Raw genomic sequence first — 6,270 nt, 5'->3', positions numbered from 1 at the left:
AAATGCAGACCATATTTTTTAATGCTTATCACTGTTTTAAGGAGCTCTGGTGGTGTAGTGGTTAAGGCAGTTGGCTGCTAAGCAAAAGGTTGGTGGTTCAAACCCAACAGTTGCTCCACAGAAGAAAGATGGGGCAGTCTGCTTCCATAAAGATTTACAGCCTTGGAACCAATGGGGTTTGTGATGAGTCAGAATCAACTTGATGGCAGTGAGTTTGGTTTTGTTTTTGGTCTCACTTTTTTCATGGATGTTATCTCAAAGGTAAAACAAAACTCAATAAATATTTTCTACTGACTAATGGCAATTGTAACTTGCCCTTGAGCTGTCCGCAAAGCCACTGCCGGCAGCTACTTTTGCCCCCACCTTCCCTACACTATCCTTGTCTCCTCTCCCTTTCTTTTACCGTCCCTCCACAAGGTAGCACATAACTTAGAAAGATGTCCAATGCCTGGTCCAGAAGATCACAAAGATATGATTTGGCACCTAAACCCGAATCTGAAGAGGCATTCCTTTAAACGCATTTATCAATCTCCTGAACAAACAATGAAAACAACACTGTCTTTCTTTCTTTCCAGTTTAAGCTTTCCTTACATCTGTATTACCTCTGAATTTTTTGTGGCCATTGATTTTGGCTCTAGGAACATATGACACACCTGCCACACGCAGCTTGAATTGGCAGAGTGACAAGATTTAAAAGCTTTCAAGTCTTCAAATTTGCTTCAAGTTCTATTTCCCTCATGTGTTTTGGTTAGTGGTCCATCAACCCACATTCTTTAAGGCATATGAGAGGCTCTCAGTGGGGCACATGGAAACCATAATTTCATAGGCATCTTATGGAAACCCTAGTTTTCTGTCTGAAAAATAAAAGGCTTTTTATAAATAAGAATATTTTGCCTACGTACAGAACTTTTTCATTAAGCTTTAAACAACAAAAAAAAAAGATTCATACCCTTTCCTCACAATACTCCTGGGAAAATAAGTTTAATCTACCTTTTTCAAAAAGCAGGTAAAGTCAAGTTATTCCATTTCATAAAGCAATTAAACAGCCCACCTCAGTTCATACAGATGGTCGTAGGAAAAAATAAATATCCCACAGGCAGTCTACTGTCTCTTTTGAACACAGCTTTGGCAATGTATGTATCTGGTTTTGTTTGTCAAAGGAGTTCATCTTTTTTTAAGTCATATACTAAATCATATACTAAATTGTGAAACCCTGCTAATAAACACCATTTAAATATTTTAAACTAAATCCAATAGGAAAAAGAAATTGGGCATGCTACCAACAACCCTAAATGTGACTGTTACTAAACAATACTAGCTCAGTGTTTGCTAATGTCCATGGGCCAGAAGTCCCAGTGCCATTACAAGATCTTCAGTCACCAAAAAGTGGAGTCAAACTTGAAGACAATGGCAACTTACCATATTAATCATTTATTTTATTTATTGAACAAATACTATCATCATTGCCTAAAAGTCAGTCAAATGAGACCTTTTAAATATAGCAAAATATCAATCAACCAACAAATATTTATTATACACCAATTATGTGCACGGGCCTGTGCCAGGAGCTTCTGGGGAATCAGAAGGACTTTAAGATACTGCCTGCGCCCTCAAGAAAGTTGGGGAGGTAGGAACAGTATATCTGTAGAAAAGCAAACAATGCAAGACAATTAAGGGCAAAATTCTGTAGCATTAACAAGCAATTTTTATGAGGGTTCTGAGATGAGAACATTACTAAGGCCTGGGGTAGTCAGTGGAGTTTTCAAGAAGGAAGTGGAGCTAGGCTGTAAAAAATAAGGAAGGGATTTCCTGGAAAGAGGAACAGCACAAATGAGGGCAAGAAGTTCAGAAAGGCGTAGGTACAGAGGTGTGGGTTGGCTAGGATGGTAAGGTCAGACTGGGAAACAAAGAAAAAGAATGTATGGGTAGTTTCTGAAGAACCTTGAAAGTGACCCAAGGAAGTGTCTATTTGTTATAGAAATAGGAGCCTCTCTCAAAGATCTAAAGCAGAGCAGAAATTTAGAGGCCATAAAAGTAGTATGTTAACAATGACCTGCCCTTAGAAGATTATTTTGTTTAAGGAGCCTGCAGTACACAATCACAGCAAAGTCTGTGTGTCCAACATACTCTGGAAGAACAAAAGATGAAGGGGAAGTAGCTAAAGGTCAAAGAGCTTGTCTCCAGTTCATAGGCTCGGTAAGGCCAGAACAGGCAGTGATTCAAGTCAGGCCAGCATCAAAAGTGGGCAGGGAGACAAACTAAAAAGGGCAGTTTCTTATTTGAAGTTTACTACCTATTTATTGACTCTAGTCATTCTTATTTTCTGAACTGACTCAAATTTATTTTCCAGTCTTAATCTCTATAATGGAAATTCCTTTTTAAAAACATAGTTGAATTTTTAACTAGGATGTTGTGGTAGTTCAGTTTGTGTGTCAACTTGGCTGGGCCTGGTTGAGTGGCTGGGCAGCTGGTGGCAGTTAACCCCATGAGGAGACTGGCAATCAACTCCATGGTGGGATCTACCACAAGCAGCTGAGTAGCTGCCTTTGGGATGTGGTCTGCTTCCCGTATAGAAGGAGGAGCCTTGGGAATGGTCTCTAGCCTGCGGCCTGCTTGGACCCTGCATGGAGCCCTGCTGTTGCTCAGCAGCCTGCTACATTCCTACTAGCAGTGTATGAGGATTCTCTGCTGACCTTGGGGCTTACAATGGACTTAAATGAATGGCCTGCTGTGTGGTTTGGTAACAGCGGGACTGTGCCTTTTTTCTTGTCCTTCTTAGGAGAACTTAGAGAATGGGTGAAAGGACAGAGAAAAAAGCTCTATGGTTGAAAATATTGGTAGAATTCCAAAAGTACCTTGATTTCCAGGACAAGTCCTTTAATAAATCAATGCTAAACCTTCTAGTAGACTGAAGGCAGTTTTCTGGGAAAGTGAACATAAGAGTCCTACCCTTTTATTTGAAGTTATTGCTGCTACAGACATTATTTCACATTCTTATCATACACATGACTGAAATGTATCTCTGTAAGCCAATTGCCTAGAGTTAATTGGCAAGCTGACTGCTTTAGTAAAGAGTTAGAAGTGAAGAGCTGGGAGTGCAGACAGGGCAGCGTCTAAATTCTTCATTTCCCAATCTTCACACATAATCTATGAGATGATCCTTCCTTAAAGGCCTTTAGATTTACAATTCCAGTTTTTCCCTTGTTATTCAATCATCACTTATATTGGACTGGAAATTCCAGACCTTTCTTTATAGGGAATTAAAAGGAAATACAAAATAGGCTGACTTTTTAACATGGTTTAATAGAATTTTGGAAAAGTAGTCAATGTGCTGGCTAAGACTTGATAGAAAGGCATGTAACCACAATACAGTCCTCACAAATTCATCTTCTGGGCCCGGAGAGAATAGTGCTCTTCTATCTCCCAAGATCAATCTCAACAAGGTTCAATAGAAAGATTATAAAACTCCCAAAACAGAGGAAATCTGGAAGTAACAATGGCTTAATTATACCTCAGGCATAAAAAGCTCCACCTCAACCCTGAAATGCAATACTGAGCTTCACTGAGAACAGTTCTGTAAAATCTATCAATTGCAGTTCTAATTTGCCTCAATAAAGGTGCAAATAATTGATATGCCCACTTCTGCAAGGGGTGTAATTTAAATCTAGACTTCAGGTTTAAAAGGGGCTGGAGGGGCGCAGAGAATCAAGTATACACAGCAAATCCTTCAAATAACTAAATGAGCTGACAACAGTTATCCAAAACTCTGAGGCACAGAGTAATGTATAGATTACTTTGACCTTGAACGGAGGCCCAGAAAGGTTCATCTACATGGTTAAAATATCCGAAATTGTTAGTGTACACATGAAGAGCTCATGATCCAATTTCATCATATCTGATATTTTGGCAATCTCTGACCAGAATGGGTGGGCAGATTCCCAAAAGTTTACCTCAATTGACTTGGTTCATTTAGTTACTTATTCCTAGCGATAGAGGCATTTCACACACTACTGAAAACCAGAAGAGCACCCTCTATAGTTTGAATCTCTGAGGAAATGCAGTCTTTTTTGCCTTTGCTGCTATAAAAATTTATTGAGCCCTGTGAGTCTGTGACTTCCCTTAATTTCAGTGCAACTCTTTCCGTTTCAGAGAACACGTGGTTTTATCCCAATGATCTCTCTCTTGTAAGTTGTTTGAACCCTGCCTTTCTACCATGGTCAACTTGATTCTCTCTACTTTCTAAAACCTTTTATAATCAGACTCAGCTTACCTGTTTATAACCATAATCCTGGTGATAATCTGTTGCCAACCAAAATTTATACGATCTGACACATTCCTCCTATGAAATAAATTTTTGGTTTTGGCTTCTCTTATCCTATTTCTACCCATGAGAGCCTATTTCCCCTGCTAACCTCAAGTCAGGAATAAACAGGCTCCACATAAGATATTCTCTCTATCAATTTCTAGTCAACTGAGATACTGGGAATTTTGTTAAATAAGAGTTCCAAGAATGAATTTATGATTCATAAAACAACCACTAAAACTCAGTGAGGAGAAAAAGCTGCTTTGCTGAACAAATATTATGGTGTATTCTAAAGCCAGCATATTGGTTATTAAATAACTGGCATTTCAAGGTGTTAATAATGGCTGACATTTATGGAGCTCTTACTCTGTGCCAGGTACTGTACTAAGCATTTTATATTCATTATCTCATGGAATCATCTACGATACCCTATGAGGCAGACACTATTAAAAAGCAATATTAAAGTCTAATTTAAATGTGAAATTCATCCTTCACAAATCTCAATTCTAGATTCGTCATCAAATAACCAAAAACCAAACTCACTGCCGTAGGGTCAATTTCGCCTCCTTGGGTTTCCGAGGCAGTATCACTACAGATATAGATGCCCCATCTTCCTTCCAAGGAGTGGCTGGTGGGTTTGAACCACCAGCCTTCTGGTTAGCCTTAGGCACTATGCCGCCAGAGCTGTAGCACTGAATTTTAGTATTAAAAATTCTCAGAAATCATAAGAAAAGTCTCATGGACACCAGGAAGAAAATCACCAGGCTCTCAGTTTTCCTCCTCGTTTCCTACAGTTACAATATGAAAGCCTACTACTGCCAATCCCGGGAAGCCAGGCGATTCTGAATTATTTGTATTATTATTATTTTTCAGTTCTATCTTCTCATGCATGTCTTGCAATTAATTTAGAAAACGCTTGATACATTGGATTTTAAATCACCCATTCAAAAAAACATGTGGCCCAGAAATCTGGCATCCAGCTGGTAGGAGGGAAGTATAAAGCCTTTGGGCACAGGAAATCCCTCCCCCAATAATAAAAATTCTCTACAAAAAATGGCTATCCAAATCATACTGAAAACTTCGAACCAAGATTTATAAATTATACAAAATCTCTGGAGCTATAATACCACTACTTTGTACCCAGTATCTTCAAAAACTCGACTCTAGCTTACTCTATCAAACTCTGGACTTTATGGAAATCATAAAAAGAAGGTAAAATAAAAAAGATTGCCCCACATGAGAGTTTCAGGACCAGATCTGAGTAAGAGCCTGAAAAGATAGATTAGTAAAATAAAACTCAAAGGAAAGGTTCAAATTGAACGAGCAAGGAAATCTGTGTACCAAGACAAGCATCAACATATATAGAAAGTAAGAAGATAACTATATGTTGAGAATCAACTCAAAACATCAACTCACCTTACTTGGACAGCGCCCCCCCCCAAAAAAAAAAAATTGGTATAGTGGCTTAAATATTAAGTTAAAGATAGCATTTACATTTATACTGAGGTGAATGGAATTTCCATGAAAGCTGATGAAATCCTACACTCTAGTTAACATGTTGTGTTAATCAATTAACATCATGTGGGTAGACATTACAGGGGTGATGAGAAAATGAAGATTAACATTACATTACCCATATCACCCAGTACCACCAGTTTCAGTGATTTAAATGATTAAATTTGACAGCCATATAATTCAATATATAGATAAAGGAGAACAAAACACTTTGATTCTGTTTTAAATAACAGTATAATCCCACAAAAAGCATAAAGGTTCTCAGCATAATACTTACTTCTTCAATTCACACTGCCATAAACTGTGCCTAAAATCCCCAGGGTCCAAATATGGAAGGTATTATCAATCACATGTACCACTAAATACTTGTTCTACTAAAAACACTCGGTCCTCAAGCAACAAAAACCAAACCCAGACCCACTGCCTTCGAGTCCTTTCTGACTGATAGTGAC

The sequence above is a fragment of the Orycteropus afer genome, unplaced genomic scaffold (assembly GCF_000298275.1).
Source record: "Orycteropus afer afer isolate SDZICR_OR568_19922 unplaced genomic scaffold, OryAfe1.0 scaffold00287, whole genome shotgun sequence".
In the NCBI taxonomy this organism is placed as follows: domain Eukaryota; kingdom Metazoa; phylum Chordata; class Mammalia; order Tubulidentata; family Orycteropodidae; genus Orycteropus; species Orycteropus afer.
This window is presented reverse-complemented; position numbering follows the sequence as displayed.